General features: G+C 42.7%; 1 protein-coding gene across 1 annotated transcript in view; it reads left to right on the plus strand.

Moving 5' to 3' along the window:
• PDGFA (platelet derived growth factor subunit A) overlaps positions 1 to 12,072 on the plus strand; it is an 87,244-nt gene extending 75,172 nt beyond the window's left edge. The window contains exon 7 of the mRNA XM_085592239.1: positions 10,734 to 12,072. The gene's annotated coding sequence lies outside the window, so the exon portion shown is untranslated. The remainder of the gene's footprint in view (positions 1 to 10,733) is intronic.
• Positions 12,073 to 18,288: the final 6,216 nt, after the last annotated feature.

Raw genomic sequence — 18,288 nt, forward strand, 5'->3', positions numbered from 1 at the left:
AATGTTATGTCCATATCTGCCCTCTCTGGCTGTAGGGTGATACATTAAGCTCATGAAGCTGCTGAATTGGTGTCTGCTTCTTTTATTCTCCTCCCCCAGCCCCCCCTCCCCAATTTCATGAGATCAAAGGAAATTAAAAAAAAAATCCAAACCCAAACCAAAACATGGTGTGTGTCTCCCTACCTGGCTTCTGTCATTTTGATACCCTTTTCCTTGGGAAATTTATTGTAGCCCAAGTCTTGATTACCAAATTCTTATTTTTCCTAGTCTGGTCTGCTTGACCATGAGCACAAGAGGCTAATTCTTGTGTAAGACAGACATTTCTGAAGATACTGCCATTATTCTGCTGAGTTACTATTTGATGAATGACATGTTTTTAAGCTTGCAGTGATGTGAACAGTTCCTTCATCTGGGGCTGCTCACCAGCTCACCTTTCAGCAGGACTGTGAATCCCTGGGCTATCACCAGACACACAGCCAAAGCCAAGGCTTTTTAGCCATGTTGAGAAGGGCCAAACCCAAATCTGTCTGACAAAGGGACAGAGGGGGAGCCCTCCCTGCATGGCAGCTCCTGTGCTACGCACGCCCTGTGTGCAAAGTCTGTCATTGGAGTTCACCAAAAGTTTTTAGCCTCTCTTCCCCTTTCCTTTACTCATTCCCTCCTGCCTGTATGCCTCTGTTCTTTGTATTCACTTCCCACTTTGTCCTCCAAACCAGGAGGCTCTAAACAAAGCAGGCTCCAAACAGGAGCCTTTCTTCTGTGAGCAACAGTAGCATCCCAAATCTAGAGAGGATGCTCTTCACCCTGCTCATCCTGGGCAGAGAACCTCCCCACATCTCTGGCTGGTTACCTCCACAGAACACAGCAGCACCCTCAGCTTGGGTCTGAGATAGCATTTTGACCTCCAGGAAACTCTTAAGTGACACTCAGTGTTCCCCAGCTAAATGTCACTAATAATAGTGGCAATCCTTGGAGTGGAAAGACCTGGGGTTTCCACCATGCAGTAGTTCATTTAAAAATAAAAATGAATCAGAAGCTCACACTTTTCAAAGCCAAGAACATTATGTTGGCACTGGTGCCTCAGAAGGGAATTAGGAAAGTCTCTCCTGGGCTGGAGTGCTTCCTGGCTGATCTGCAGGATTCCTGTGTGTTCTCCACAGGGACCTGCCCCAGACACAAGCAGGGTAATTCAACAATGGAGGATTGGATCACTCAGTCTGTGCCCTAGGAAAGAAAAGTTTGTGTCCTGACAATGTGTTTGAGCAGCAGAGTCTGGGCAATACATCGAGGCATTAAGCTGTGCAAGAAATGGAATGCCATAATTACTGAGATTTGGGGAAAAAAATAATATTGACTAGGGAAAAATTACATCCCCTCCCCCTCCTCCAAAAGCATGTAGTTTCTTAACTGTGCCTCTGAAGTGTTAGTTTGCTTTTGGCATTTTCCCCCTTTATCTAAACCCCTCAAATAATCCATAATGACAGCAGGAGTTGCATGTTACTTCGTGTACTGCCTTGCAAAGTACTGGAATTCCTTAGGTGTCTTAAATTATGGGCTTCTTTAGGACAAATGACTTATATTCTGCCTGATATTTACCAATATACTGCAAACAGCAAAATATTGGATAGATTTCATATTATTGCACAGACATTTGTTAGACTATGAACAGTTAAAGCTTCATAGGTTTTACTGAAAATAGTTTTAACCATCTAATGAGCTCTCATATGGGACAAATACAATCCAATGTCACAACCAGAAAATGTAACTCTATAAATCTCTACCAAAGCTTCACCCCTAATTCAACCTCCTTCATACAACAGAACTAATTTTTGATAGCAAATTCTTAACATTTCTTTTAGTATTTTTAGTTGGATCCTTTTTCCTGATCTTGTGGACAAGTCTAACAAAATGTTTTTGTCAGTGTTCTTTCATTATGTTGTTGACTAGAATTTGTGAGAAATAATAAAAAAAAATCTAATCTCAATGATCTTTTCTTCCTGGAAAAAAGCAAAAGATCTGAGGAGTTTCAGTTAAACAAGTACTGTTACAGGGCTGATTCTCCCCTGGCCTGTAATAGGTTTTGTCATTTAAACTTTTGGAAACTGGGAACACAGGAATATTTCTCTGCTGCAATAGAAATTTATATCTCCTTTGCACATGTCTAAATGAGCACAGGAGGGACGCAGTGGTGGGAATCTGGACTGTGGATCTTGCACAGTCTGGACCACTAAGCTTTTTCACTGATTCCCAGAGTGAGGAATGATTGCTCTGACATTTTTTCCCTCCTTTCAGTACTGAAATTCTTATGAGAAATCCAAAGCTGCTATTTTTGGCAGGCATGAATAGTATGATTTTTGGTACCTTACTTAAAAATGTAATCTATTTTCTTTTAATTGCCACAACAGCTTTATGCACTATTAAAATGTTTCAGGCATTAAAAAATAAGTCTGCGAAATAATGAAGAGGGCCTTTCATGCAACATCCTGCTCTCCACAAAAGCATAATCACATAGAATATTAAATCCTAGGAGATCATACACTTACCACTTTCACTGAAATGAAGCCAGATTCTGCTCTCATTTGAACTACATGAAATTTAGGCCAGTGGACATGAAAAATGCTCCAAACCTGGGTTTTTATGCAAATGCAAATGCAAATTAGTCATAATATGTGAGTGATCTTTGCAAATGTGGGTACTACTTCTTGACCTCTTCTTTTTGACTTTGCTCCTAATCCAGTAACATTGAGCATGACTTTAACTGTATTGAAGGTGCCAGATCTAAGAACTTAGGCCATGAAAAGTGCTGTTGTTTTATTCTGGATCTGTCTTTATTTTAAATAAAAAAAACCAATGGGACTTAAGCACATTATATGAACAGAAGCAATTACTTATGCACTGTGCTGTGCTGATTCGGGCTAAATGGGAATCCCAGGAAATTTTCATTTGTGGACATTGACATTTTTTTGAGGAATTTGTAGGTGAACTTTTATGAACAGCTCTGTCCTTTGATAGCAGTTAATAAATCACTGGTGAATTTGCAGGCTTTCAGAATAGATAGGAAGCCAATTCCTTTGGGAGATTACTCCTCTATTTGTTTAGCCACTGGCTCTTTGCTTGTAACCGATAGGTTTAAGAGCTGGGAATGCTGCATTTCCCTGTATGCTTTAGCTGACTCGTTAGAGATGTTTGTGTTTGATAAACGAGAGGATGATGAGGGGCTGGCTAAATGCAGGGGGTTTTTTCCTTTTTTTTTTTCTTTTTTTTATCTGTAAAGGTTAGAGATGGGAATTCCTCAAGTAGGCAAAGCCACTGGCATCTGGCAATGAGTAACTGTTTTGTCTTGGATGCAACCTGAGCTGGTTAGTGCTCTCTCTTCCTTTCACACATGCACACACCCCCTCTTGGGTCAGCTCCAGCCCCCCGTGATGGCTCAGGGGGAGCCAAACTGCTGCTCCTCTTCACTTGGCTTGGAAGTCTCAAAATGTGTAAAATGCACATGTGTATCAGTGAACCCCCAGCTGCTTGAAAACACACTTGATTGAACTGGGGAAATTGCAAGTGGAAATGTGCTAAATGTGCAAAAAGTGGAAAACATGGGGAGAGTGGGGGAGCCTGTCTGAGACAGTCACTGCAGTTTCAAAAGGGGCAGAATGGACCAGAGAAGCTCAGAGGCCAGATTTCTGTTCATGTTGGGTAAACACATGGGAAATTGCATTTGGTTTGCTGCAGCAGTAAGCAGACAATAGATATTAGACCAGGACATAAATACCTTTGTGCACTTGGCTCCCCTGTCCCAGCTGGATGGGGCCCACCTGTGGGTACTATTGTATGGACAAATTATTAAAAAGAGTACTCTGTTTTTTTATGGAAGTCTGTAGCTAAGTGCACATCACATTTCAGTTTTAAAATCCTGTTGCAATGCTGAGATTCTAGGCAACATGTCTCTACTCTGTCCTTGCAGATTTATATTTATGGTATCCATTAGCCAAGGTGTCCATAGGCATTCCAATTGGACTGGCTGATACCCAGGGGTGCCATCCAGCCTCAGTTATTCTTTGATTCTATGGCCTCTCTCTTGGACATTGCTGCAGTGTGAGATGGTTTGAATTTGCAAGCTGACTTCAGCTTGGCTTTTGTGCCTTGCATAGAGGTTATTTTTCAAAAATGCTTAATCTACAAATAATGATTTGAATGTAATGATTAGAAGTGGGTCAAAGAAGCTGGGATGTGAATTGTACCATGGGAGTGTTTGGAACTTGCACATGAGGTGGTAGCTCCCCAAAGGCTCCTTGAATAAACAGGCAAAAAGGTTGATGGTTTGGCAATCCAAGTGGCCAGTGATCAAAGTTGCCCCCTCTCATTATTGGTGGAAAGAAATGGCTTGGGCAATGCTGGGCTGCCTCAATTGTAATCTATCTTAATGAAGAGTAAATGCTCAGTGTGAAAAATGAAACAAACCAGCTTCTTTTCCCTTAGGCTTAAACAACAAAGATTATTTCCCTGTGGAAAGCAGATGTTTAATTGCCCAAGACCAGAAGCAGGATAACACATGGCTGCTGTACCTGTTACAGCTGCGTGTGCTGCATGCTCAAGCTGCTGTGTCACAGCTACAGCTGCACACTGGCTCTGTTCACAAGGTAATTGTGAGAGCTGTCATGCTGCCTAAAAATCAGACCCAGCTGGTACAGCAGGGTACAGGGAAGGGAGTGCAATTCTTGCCTTTATTATTAATACCTGCATAGAAAGAGTGGAAGTAAGTCTGGTATGGAGCTGAAGGTTCCCTCTGTACAGTACAATTCAAAGACATCAGTGCATGATGTAGAAAAATTGTTTGAAACCTCTCTCCAATCCCACTGTTGATCCATGAGTTTTGGTCGTTCTGCCTGGAGGCTGGGGTTCTGCACCCAGCCCGGGGTGCATTTCAGCTCTCTGAAACTTTCACCAGCAGGAATTTCCCTTGGGATTGCAGGACTGCGGGGCAGCACTGCTGAACTCACGGGTGTGTTAGAGCAGAGGAAGGAGAAGGCTTTTCTTTGAGGTGAGTAACGTGGTCAGGTCAGAAAATCCTGCCTTGGTTAGAACTGATATTAGCAGTTTGTACATGGGTTAATCTGGCAGCTGGGCTGCAGCCCCTGCTGTTCTTGTTCTCAATGGGCAGTGGCAGATAGAGGCAGCACTTCCCAAGGCAGCACTTCCACGCCAAATATATCCCCCCTTTATTTCTTCTGTGTCTCTCAGGGCAGGGAAGGGAGGAGAAGTCACTTCACTCTCTGTGCAGCTGGCAATGACATTAGAAGAAGCTCAGGGACATTTTGGCACCCTGTATGACTCCTGCAGGGACCAAGCCAGTAAAGATTAACACCTGTTTCCAACAACCACGTTCTTAACTAGCAACTTCCTTCCACAACACTAACTTTATTCTTTTAGTCTCTCTTTTTGTTTTGTTTCTAGCAACACACAGTTCTGTTGACAGTGAAGTACAAGTGATGTCCCATGTGCCCTGGTGGGTCTCTCAAATGAGCAAGCAGACATGCTTCCCCTCAGAAACTCCTCTGAGGTGAAACTCTCAGGACAGTTGGGATGTCATTGGGACACAAGATTCATGAAATGGGAAATCTGGATTTCAGATCCAGCATACAGGGAACTTCCCCAAACCTACAATTTCAGAAAAAAAAAAAACTGTTTGAATCTGTTTGAGAAATAAACTGGCTATTTTTATTTGAAAATTGTGTCCAGCTTGCTTGGGTCTGAACCCCCAGTAGAGCCTCAAGAGAAAAGGTGCAGGAACAGGGAAAAAAAAAACCCACCCAAAAGACCCGCAAGGTTGAGAGTCACAAATGAGGGAAAATATCTAATATTCACTCATTTCTGATTGCAGAGCTTATTTTTATTAATGCACAGTCCCATTAGCTGGTTGCCATGATACAGGGCAGTTGAGAGGAGGTGCAGAGTAAGGAGGTGAATAGAACTCAGAGTACTCCAGAGAAATGTGAGCTTTTCATGGTTTTTCAACATCTGACCTCCTGAAGTCTCTCTCTTTGTGTTGCCTTTGATGGATGGACGTGAAGCTCCCTGCAGAAGTGAGATGTAATTGGCATTGCTTTGGCTTGAGAACTGTTCTCTCAAGTCCCCTGGGGTTAATAGTGACAATTAATATTGGGACTAATACAAATAGCACCAAGCCTGAGAGCACAGTGGGTGTTATAAGGAGTGTCTGCTTCTACAGGAGCTTGGGAGGGTGGTGATAGGAAGGAAGTGGTGATGGAAAGGGAGGAATATCTCCAGGAGATAATGGAAGCACTGCCCTGCCATGCTTTAATGACAGGCACATTTATTCTGAAACAATAGGATGTTTTGGCTGGCATCCTTCTAGACTAACTCCTAGGGTTTTCAGTCCTCAGGTGGCATTAATGGCAAGGAAGGCAGCTCCCTCTGGCTTGCCATTAAAGCCTGCTGTTTCTCTGTAGGAGAGTATCTGGCCATGTTCTTGGGAAATTCATCAAAGCTACCCTGTACACTGAGAGCTGGATCTAGAAACGAAGGCAATGACAAAGAAGGAAGTCTCAGAAATAATGGAGGTTGACACCTCACTTCCTCAGTGTCTTTCTGCTCCTTCCCAAGGTCACTGCTTGTGCCAGCTCAACATCTTTACCATACCCTTTAAGCTCTTGAGAAAGCTCATCATTTCAGAGACCACTCACATCTTTCCCACCCTTCCATGAAGGAGTTTTTCTGCAATTCAAAGCAATTCACTGGAGCCCTTCTTAGACACAAAGCCTTGGTGGTTCACAGACTTCCCAAATGTGGAATAGAGACAACATGAAAGGAAGCATTGCAGAAGTCCTATCACAACAGATAAAGATGAGATTACAGAGAAAACAAGAACCTCACATCAGAGCTGCCCATGTCAGGGAGCCCATGTTTTGCTGTGAGCCAAGCTGAGTGAGGTTAGGAGAGTTTGTGGTCACCTTGGAGGGCCAGGCTGCCCATGACTGTCTTGAATTGTCTTTGTGTCCCCAGTTTTTTCTTTTCCAGGCTGAAAAGCCCAGTTGCACTTGGGCATTTCTCTCCTCAGATTCAGAAAATGTACTATTACAGCTCTATTCCATATTTACTTGTGCTCTGTGAGTGTTTGGGAAGAGAATCTTAAAGGCTACTTCTCAGATATAGTCTACCACCTGATAGTAATAAATAAAACCATGGATGCACCTTGATGGTACAGGCCAGGGGATATCCCTTCAAAAATAAAGGGATTTTTTGCTGCTGTTTTATCCCTGTCCCTTTGCAGCCCTGTCCCTTTCTGCTCCAGCCTCAGCTGGAAGCCTCACAGGACTTGCCTTTCCCCTACCAGTGCAATCCTGCTCTCAATGAAATCAGGGCACAGAAATCCTCCTCTGAACGTGGCTTCTCCTTTCAGCTTCTCCCTGGCGTGCACACTTGCAAATGGCTCTATTTCCTGCTGGCTCAGTGTAAATTTTTCAGCATGGGGATTTCTGTCTGGTGTTGCTTTGCAGCATGAAGCTGACAAGAGTTTATGGCTCAGAAGGGACAGAAACTCTTCCAGGTTAAACTTCAGGTGTATGATCCCACCATGTGTCAATCAAAGTCACTCCTGCAAACTGATTTATTCTGCATTTTCCCCCCCATTATGACAATGGTTGCACCCCACTGAATAAGCACTGAGATACCTCAAATGCTCCAGCCCCCTATGTACAGAAAGAACAAAAATATCTCTTATCAGTGGAGCAGGGAAAGGGTAGTGCAAGGAAATTTTGCTGACAAATGTAATTCATTGTGCAATTAACTGGCATAGCCTGATACCCTGTATTCATTTGCATATGTTTAAATGAATTAGGCAAGTCCTAAAGCTGAAGTTGGCACCCAGACACTTGCACTTATACAAACACACCCAGCTTTGCTAAAAAGGTCATAACTTTCAGCATAGACTTTTTTCATTTGATTACACCTATCTCTTCCTCTATTGTTTTAAATTATTTATAGAATATACCTCAATCTTTATGATATTTCCAAATGAATCATAAAACCAAACATTGTCTTACATATTTTAAAACACACAATCTCCATTACTGTTTTATAATTGCTAATTAACAGATAAATGTTTAATACTCCCACATTTTTTATCCTCCAGATACAGCAAAACAAACAGATTAACAGAGGAAACCTGAGGACTGCAATATCTGTTTTATGATAAAACCATTTAGTAACTCAATCCCTACTATGCTCAGCTCTCAAAGTCAATGTACTGGTAGTTATGTGATACACAATAATGAACCAGTACAGATGTACATTTGTGTTCTCTGGTTAGAGTGGGAGCTGAGATATTTAGAATGTTTGTTTTTTCTTTTTCCCCCTGGGCTTGCTACTAATTTAAATGTCTAAAGATGTAGAACGATTTCAACCATTTTATAAGTCTTATGCTGTGAAATGGAGAAAATGCATAAACTCCTCTCAGTTGTGCACCCTTGTGTGTAGGGGACACTGTGGTTATTAGATGACACATCAACCTAATGCAAATGTCTGGTATAAAAAATAATGATAATTAGCAGCAGCACAGGATGGCAAGTAATCATCTTCAGGTGACAAATGCAGGAAACTTGAGAAGTACCAGAGGGTAGTGGGACTTCTCCAGTTGCTCCTTAGGACTAATTACCTAATAAAACCAGGATGTGATTGTATGATACTGAGTCATAGATTCAATGTGAGACGCTGAGCTATATTAGAAGATGAACTAAAAAGGTATTTTGAGTCTCTCTGGCTGGAAGTAAATGTCTTATCTGAAAAACCACATACATTATGGTTTCAGGTATCTGCATTTTCCCAGCCTAATTCTTGATTATTGCAGAGGAGTTATTTGTTTAGCATGGGACTCTTCCCAAAGTATCACCATTTAAATTCTCCAGCTTGCAGCAACACTTTCTATTTTGGCAAGATGAATCTTCTGGTATCTGCATACCTCTCCTGTTCCTTCCTTCCTGTAATTAGGGGTAAATCTGCTCCAGGACCTATTCTTTTGTAGAAGACACCATTTTTAGAGCAATACATCATTGGCAAGTCACGACACTAACAGATCCTTGGAGAGGGCTGATTCTCTAAAGAGGTGTAGTATCACCTTGATCCCTGCTAGACACTGCTCAGTAAAGAGCTCCATCAGTTGGTGAAAAAGCAGGAACAAACTCGTTTTAGCTGTAAGGATGCAGGTGGAACCTGCTTTTCAATTAAATAGCGTCAACAAAGTATCTCTTTTTTACCTTGTCCTATTTCCTCTCAACATTCCCATAACCTCATTTTGATTTTAGGGATTCAGTCTGAGCTGGATGGATAAATAATGTTGGGGTGCTTTTTCCCCAGAAATATTTATTTGCATCTGAAAATGAATCGCTTCTGTTCTGCACTTCCCTTGCCTCTGCTTTCCGTGGACATTGGTCTGATAGTTTTGTACTGACAAACACAGTGCAGAAACATCAGAATGAGTTGTGCTTGTGCCTCCTTTCATGGGACTGGGGAATTGCTGGTGCTTATATACCATGGCTCTTTTTCTCAGTCCAAGCACTTGCTCATAAAGAGGTTTGTGAATTAGTGATTGATCTCAGCCTTGTCAAGCTGTGGATGAGAAGCCAGTGGTGTCAGAACCCACTGGTCCATCGACCAGTCTGGTCCCCAGAGCTTGTGTTTCTTCAAGATGAAGATAGCTGGTTGAGGTGCTGAAAATGAACCACATGACAAAATGGACCCCATTCATCAGCACAGCAGAGAATATTGCCCAGGAGCCAGAAGGCATTAAAAATATTCAAAATAAGACTGAAGAATAAATGGACATCCTCAGAGAGAGTTGCTTGAGGAGCTCAGTCTGAGAGACAAAATTAGATGTCCAAAGCTAGAAACTGTGAATGCTGCCAACCTGTTGGCAAACTTGGCCTTATCTTTAGTTACCCAGTACCCTCACAAGGAAGTGGATGCTGGAAAGTGACACTCTTCTCCTTGTTACAGTGATATTTCCCTTTCTTACTGGTACCCGGAAGGAAACCCGGTGGATTTACACTTTGGTTGTAGTGTCAGATGATTCACGGGGTGATGCTGCCTCTGGTCCTGCCATGTGCCTTGCTGCTCCATCAGCTGCACTGCCCTGCTGTCCATCCATCATCCATCCATCCATCCATCCATCCATCCATCCATCCATCCATCCATCCATCATCCATCCATCCCTCCATCCATCCATCCATCCATCCATCCATCCATCCATCCATCCACCCAGAGCCCTGGTTTCATTGTTCTCAGAGCTCAGAGCAGCTCGGAAGCAGCACTCAGAGCTGGGATTTCCTCTGTGTCAGCACACAGAGGGGCTCTCCGCTGACTCACTGGACTGCTCCCAAAAATAGCAGCTTCAGAATAGAAACCTTCGTGCCCTTTCTGTCCCAGAGAACAATGTCTTGAACAATTTTTTCCTCCCTAAGTATGAAATAAATCCCCTTTGTGCTTCCAGCTTGGCAGGGTTAAGATGGAAGGGCTTGGTCCAGTGCTCAGAGCACCTGACGGTGCTTTCAAGGAGAGGAGTTAATCACTGGGACTGTTATTTACTTAATTCTCAGCAGGGACATTATTTATTTCATTTTCATCAGGGCTTTCTGGTTTTTGTCTGGGGAAATGGAGACTTAAAATGGAGAGATTCAAGCAAACACTCCTCTTTACAGCCTGGGTTTTTTATCTTTCTGCAGGGCTGAAACCAGACAGAACCGTCAATGAATCCAACAGGAAGGACAAGGAATGTTAATGAAGTGTATAATCCTTCAAACAACTGAAGTGCCCAAGGATTTTTGGAGTGTTTGCTTATTTTCTGTTATTATTTAAAAAATGCCTAAACATCTGCCAAGCCCATCTGAGAAAGAGCAAGACCTTTTTATGTATAAATGTGTGTCAGTGCTTTACAAACCCAGTAGCCAAATTTCTGTGGGTTGGCAGCTGCTGGTGGTCTCTGTACAACTCAGTTCCTGTTGTGCTGCAAGGGAATCCTCAGGGAACAGCACTGCCAGTGGGACCCCAACCTGTCAGCCTTCTGCTCCTGGCACCCACCACTCCTGCAGCCTGGCTCCTCTGCAAGCTGGCAGCATCCTGATTTTGGGAACTGATCTGCTGGATTTTAGTCACTTACTGTCAGCAAGGGCCTTATCCAAACTGCATCTCTGCAGCTGAAGACAGACTGGGCTGCTGGGCTAAGCCATGCACTGTCCAAGTGCTGGATAGGCAGCCTGATAATTTCAGAGATAATTTTCACAGCTTCAGATAATTTTCAGAGCTTCACGTCTTCAGTTATTCTGAAAATCTATGTCTAGCAATCCCATGTGGAAACACTTTCAGGGAGCCAGGCTGTTTCCTCAGCAGAGGTTGTGACTACTGAGAAATATTAGAAACCTTGCTCCAACATGAAGTAATAACAAACACTGGAAAAAGGCATTTAAATATACAACTTCCTGAAAAGTAGGAGAGGTGAGATTCAACTGGTTTTCTTTTTAGAGAGAAAACCCCAAATCATCTTCTCTAAAGTATGTGTTGAGCTTTTGAAAATCTTCTTCCCCCTCCTCCATGCCCATCTCTACAATAAGTACAATTGTTAGACAAGGCAGGTCTTTGTGCTCCAAATTTAATACATAGTTTTTGACCCATGGAGTGATAAGCTGGAAAATAAATGGCTGGATTTTCCCCAGTGTTGAAGAACTCCTTTCAGATTGACTTGGGAACTTGCCTATTCTCGTCTGCCCACCTGGCTTTCACTTTGATATCCCTAACATTATCATAACTTTTATTATGTTTTCATGTCAGTCAAGCCTTCTTCACTAAATTACTTTCATTTATACATCCTCTCCTGCTATTTGGTCTCATCATCATCTAAGATTTAAGGTGAAAAAGTTTCTTCTATTTGACAGGGTGGGAGGTGGAAATTACTATGTGAACAGTAAACTACAGGTTACATAAATAATGTGTCATTGTATATCACCCAGTGGAGCCTTAAATCAATTCATTAGTTTGTATAAAGCCTTTGTCTGCTTTTTAACTGCATCATATCCAAGTTGATTGCACATTTGCTCTGAGTTTGGGTTTTTTCCTTCCTTTATGTCGTCAGCTTTTAGGATTCTTATGTAGTTACGCTGAGTGTGTTTCTAAAGATTGTTTTTCTTTCTTGAGAGGCTTGGTTTATGTTTTTTCCTCTGCTTCTCGACACATCCCTAGCCCGAGGCAAAAGTGTGCATTTTGTTCATGAAAGGTAGACACAGGGATATTCTTCCCTGTGCATGGAGTGAAAGGCAAGCTGAGATATGCTGGATTACTGAGAGGTCCTTGAAAGCAGCTGGTTGATCCAGACTGAGCCATTCACTTGCTTTTATGCTGCTTTATATATATATATATATATATATATATATATATATATATATATATATATATATAAATCTAAAGTCTGGACTGAACTATACTATAATTTGTATAACACCAAGAGTCTCCTATCCTTTTAATTGGCTAGCTTTTTTTACAGGCATGCCAGAAGGGATTGCTTTTTGGTTGAAGTTGAGATGATGGTAACCCAGAAGAACCTTGTTTTGGAAGAGGACAGAGTTAGTTGAATAATATTTTTTTACATTCTTTACTGAAACTCTTAAGAAGATAATAGTTTGGGGAAACAAGAAAGAGAGAAGCGACATTTTATTACATTTTCAGTAACTGCCCATGCTGAAAACTGGTCTAGCCTGACTGCAAAGCAAAAACAGGCATTGCTTTCATACAATGATCGATTTTATTATTCCAGCTGAGACTTTTCTCTTTTATTTTTCTGCAGATCTCCTCTGCTCAGTAAATAAGGAACTGTACAAAAGTCCTTTACAATGCAGACTTGATGTACAACAATATTAAACAAGAAAATATTCCAACAGCCATGAAACAGCCATCAAAAGTACTGCTCCTTTTTTCAATCCCTGCAAGAAATCAAAACCTTTCAAGCAGAGCCAGATTTTAACGAAGGGTGGCTGTTTAAAGCAGAGTTGCCAAAAGTCTTGGCTGTGCCTGGACTTTTATTTTAAGTATTTGTACTATTAAATATTAATATAGGTCAAATAGCTGATCCCCCTGAGCAGATGAAATCTGCACAATGAAAACAAACACACTGTAAAACATGAGCCAACGTTACCCTTAATGTTACTGCATAAATATGCAAATACAGACCCCGATTTTCCTGAACAAGTTTTCTTATTGACGTTCTGGGAGAATGAGAAGGAAAATATAAAAATTAAATAATAGTCACAGCCCTGAAAATTTTAAGAGCTGATCCAAGGCTCATTGGCTCAAGGGAGCTTTGCCTTTACTACCTTCAAAAGCTGCAGTGCTGCAGAACCTGAAGCACACACAGGGAAATCCCAACGTGGTGCCACACAGACAAGGCAATGTCACATTTGACAGCAGATCTGTCCTTAAGGACATATTGCTATAGGAATGAAAAAGAAAAATTTGGAGCAGTTCTGCTCTTTTTTTCTTTTTACTGGCATTGTCCTGCACAATTTTATTCCAGGCTCCCAATTCCTGCAGCAATCCTGGCTGCAGCTCAGCCCAGCCAGGCAGGCTCTGGAGCCAGGAACTGGGGGTTTCCACCTTGGACAACTGGTGCTGATGAGAAATATGGGGGATCCTACAAGAACGTGGGAGATGTCCTTGTTCTGGGACCTTGGTGAGGTTCAGGCATGATGAACAATTTGTCCAGCTCATGGTGAGCATTTTGAGGAATATTGATAAAGTGAAATAAAATTGAAAAGGGGGAGAAGGATGGAAACTCAGAGTTCACTGAATAGATCAGTTTGTGTAGAACCTCAGACATTATTCTGGAGAGGCAGCCATGCTCTTGATCCTTTTTCTCTTTCGTCCCAATCTTCCCAGATGGCAAAGCTGAGGCTGGGTTGGTGCATTCAGGGTCAACCTGTGTGATGGAGGTCTGGCTGCTCTGGGGTGGGTCAGCACTTGGAAGTGTTTAGAGTTTGAATTGGGTACAGGAAAAACTTAAAGAAGCTGTGAAAAATACCAGAGATCCTTGTTATTCCTCAGGAATAACTTTATTCAAATGATGGCACCGTCACTGAAAAGTTGTACCTTAAAAATGATGAGTGAAGGTATAAGGGCACTTAAATAATAGATTTATTACTATTTATTATCATTAAATAATAGTTTAATGATGCTTAATTCAGTGATTTAAGGTTTTCTTTAAAAGAAATGTGAATCCTATCTAGTTCCATATTTCCAGCAGCTGAATAGTTAAGTATAAGCCTGATACTGTGAAGCTTGGAAACCTTCACATAGGGAAATATGGATTCCTATAATCAGAATAGTCTGGTAACACACAACAGTGAATGTAAAAGTCCAGATCTTAAAAGTGAACAGTCCCATGGCCTAAGCTGCATTTCACCATTTTATTTTTGGCTGCCATCATGTTTGGGAGCAAATAATACAGAATGACATATATGTACTCCAAAGAGGTAGAATCTAGATTATCAGCAGTTGTGAAATGCTCCCACTTTGTAAATAAAATAGAAATGTTTTCTTCAAAAAGAAAAGTTCAAGTTTCTTAAAATATGAAGAGAAATATTCCAAATACTAAGTAAAAACAGTTACATAAAAATACTGGATTAGAAAGCAAGCTCAAAAAAAATCTAAATATGCAAGAAAATCTCATCTGATAGAAATTATCCATGCAATTTGATTTTTTTAAATATAATCTTTTCACCTTGTTGAAATCTGTATTTAAGGAAATGCTTCTCATTTCTTGTATTTTGACTGAAATTTTTAATCATGTTTTTTTACTGGTGTTCACCATTCTGGAGTCTGCTTCTCAAAATCTAGCCCAAAATGCTCACATTAGAGTGCTGATGTGAAGGAAACAAAGCAAGCCTGGCTTCAGCCCAAGTGCTCAGCCCTTCCAAAGCACACTGATTGGAGTCATAACCATCCGGCTAAATGGAAGCTGGTAATTAAAAATATGCAAAAGGGTTTGGAAATAATGTGAATCTCTCTGAATGCGGATTTTGAATATGGGTGTCTCTCACATGGGTAAAGTGGATAATTGCCTGCCTATCCTGCCTCTATTCATTGTGAATAATTGAGTTGTTGTCAAACACTTCCAACACTGCCTATCACAATAAATATGAGAAGACAGAGGGGCTCTTTGAATAATGTCATTTTTGTGGCTGAGGAAGCTGTTCCTTTTGTACTTGCCTGGGGAATGGCATAGCAACAGGAAATGAGAACGACAGAAAGAATGGAGAAAGCACTGCAGACTTTGCTTTATTTCTTAATTTCATATCTCTACATTGCATCTAAGACTTCAGTCCCACACCTCTGCTTCTCCAGGGACTTCCTTTGCACAAAACCCCATGGCTTGCTCTCCAGAGGAGCAGTGGGATGAGTTGGGTGGATGGGGACAGTCCCCAGGGATGTCAGACATCCATGTTGGGGTAAATGTTTGACCTGCACAGCTCTCTCAGGCTGCACGATGTCACTAGTGTCACCAAAGCCCTTCACAGGAAACTGGTCTGTATGTGACAATCCAGCCTGACTGATGGAGGGGCTGTCATGACCTCCAGGCATGCTCAGGTGCTGCTCTGGACTGTGGGTCCTGCAGAAGGGCTCAGGTGACTCTTTCACTGCTGTGGCTCCATGGCCCATCTCTTACAGCCCCCCAGCTCTGCTGCTCAGCAGCCTGTCCCCAAACACCTCCCTCTGCACACCCTTCCAGCACCCTGCTACTCCAGCAGCCTCTCCTAAGGCCTGTTTCCCACACCATCACAGCTCTCCATATGCCACTGCAGTTCCCTTTTCCCCGTATTTCCATCCTTCCTGTCCTGCAGCAGACATTCCCTGCTAGTTTCAGCAAGTCCCTTGCAGTTTCTACTGTGCTGCTGCTTTGGGGTTATTGTGTTTTGTACCCTTGGACTTCTGCACAGGGACATGTAGGTGGCTGGAGCACGGATAAGGTGAGAGTGGTGCTCCAAGAGATTTGACAGATGGATTTTTTTTGCCTCCACTTGAGACTCACTGGCACACAGTGTGGGAGAGACAAGCCCTTGTCTCCAAAGAGCTGCAGCAGGTAGTGCCTGCTCCTTTCTGCCTGCTCCTCAAAGGAACACTGACCTGCATCCCCCCCTTTCTAACCTCACTTCTGAATTTCTGTTTTGCTCAAGGTGTGTGCTCTCCAGCCTCTTTCAGACAGTTTGTAAAATGATAATGCAGGCTGAGCTGGAGGAACAGCCCTGGAAAGAATCAGTTTCACATCTCCATCCTCAGTTTTTCCTGAGGATTTGCCTGGAGTATTTCTGGACACACAGTGATTATTTTCTCAAAAATTCCCTTTCACCATTAGGGCCTTGACATTTCTGCTGCCACCTTTAGTGCAAGGCGGAGGTTAACCCAGAGATGCTGCAGCAGAAAGCTTTGCACCTCACACAGCCAGAACAAACCTTTGATATCTGAGGGCTGATCCAACTGCTGCCTTCTAAGGGCTCTTGCCATCACACGAGGTTTTTCCACAGTAATAATGCAGCAGCCTGAGAGCCCAGAGATGGTTTTGCCTGTGCAGCATTGCTCTTGTAGTGGATAAGATGCACTTGGGACCTATTACAGTCCCTGGCAATTAGACAGAGTGCAGCATCTCCAAAATGCCATTGTCCAGGCAAATTAATTAATCCTGTGCCCCTGGGACAAGGATTGTTCCTGACCTAGCTGAGTGTTCTGGCAGTCCTGGGCTGCTGGGGAGAGGAGAGGGGGCTGAGGCCACCTTTCACCTGGGCAACTCCATTCTGGAAGCCAAATGACTTCTGAAAATCACACATCAAATGTGTGGCACTGTCACCCCTGGAGCTCAGCCAAAGCCTGGCTGAAGGCAACAGGCCACAACATCTCCTTCCATACTGTAATTGTTGGTGTGTTTGAATCAATTCCTGCAGGGAGACGTGCTGTATAAAATGTGTGAGTCAAACAAACCAGAAAGCAGATCAGCTTTGCACTGTCATTTATGCTGGAAGAGTAGGCATGTTAAATCCCTTTTCCCACAAATCCCCTTGCAGTAAATCAGTTTTGGAGCAATGCAGCTGGGTGTCAGGTGCTTTGCTGGTGCTGTGCTCTCAATGACTCTCTGTGCTAAGGGATGTTCTTGAAAACCATGCTAAAATAGACCAGGCAGTTTTGGAAAAGAGAGGTGTGTGTCCAAACAGCTGAAGTGAATGAGTTCATTCTATGTACCAGGGAAATGCACAGTGGGCAAAGAGTGGCCAAAATTATAGGCCAGGTACTTTCAAAATGTTCTTGGCTGGCTTCACAAGCAGGTGTAAATCTGCTGGATGCATTAAAAGCCAGGGCAATTCAGATGCAAAGTGGGAGCCTTTGAGGAGTCCTGGAGGAGACAGCCTGGATTGGAGGAGAGCCTGACTCCTGCTCATTAAAATAGCTGTGCCTGGGAGCCTGCTGGCTCCGGAGGAGAACTGGCAGTGCTTCCTGCAGGGAAAGGTGGGCACCATCTCCTGAAAGCAGGTGTAAAGCTCCGAGCACACCCCAAACACACACAAGGCATCCTGAGCACTGGCAGGGATCAGCAACATGGAGTAAAAGGACCCTGAGGAAAGCATGAAACAGAGGTGATGAGAAACTTGGGCACTGATGTCAAAATGTCTTTCACTGGCTCTGTTCTAAGGAGTAACCCCTTGTGGCTGCTGAGCTGGAAGGCTCCATCCCTTTCCAAAGCCCTCACTCCAGTTTCTCAGGATTTCTCACCTGGGGAAGCAGAGCCCCAGGATTTTATCCTGGCTACAAATGATGTGGGAACATTATCAGTCCCTGTTAATACTCTTTAGGGTAAAATACCTCAGTTTTCAATTTGCTTCCGCTGCCCTCCAGCTTGGCTCAAATGTGTTCAAGCAAAGGGAAGCAGGAGCCAAAGCACCCCGTTTAAATTGTGTGGATTTTGGTACAATTTAGTTTTCTTTACTCATTTTTTGAACCGTAAAGATTTACATTGCATTCAGTCGTGTAACTACTCAAATTAAAAACTCAGCTTGGCAGAGATCACCCCAGAGTCCTTTGCTGGCATCTTTCCTGGAATGCCAGCTGTTCCAGAGAAGCGGAGAGGCCAGGTTCTGCTGATTTCCCTAGCCTTGCAGATACCTGCTCCAGATTTGTTTTTTGAAGAAATAATTTAACATACAGGTGGTTTTTGGGTTGAAATTTTGTAGATTGCTAAGACTGATGTGA

Source organism: Lonchura striata, chromosome 14, assembly GCF_050655825.1.
Source record: "Lonchura striata isolate lonStrDom1 chromosome 14, ASM5065582v1, whole genome shotgun sequence".
Taxonomy (NCBI): Eukaryota; Metazoa; Chordata; class Aves; order Passeriformes; family Estrildidae; genus Lonchura; species Lonchura striata.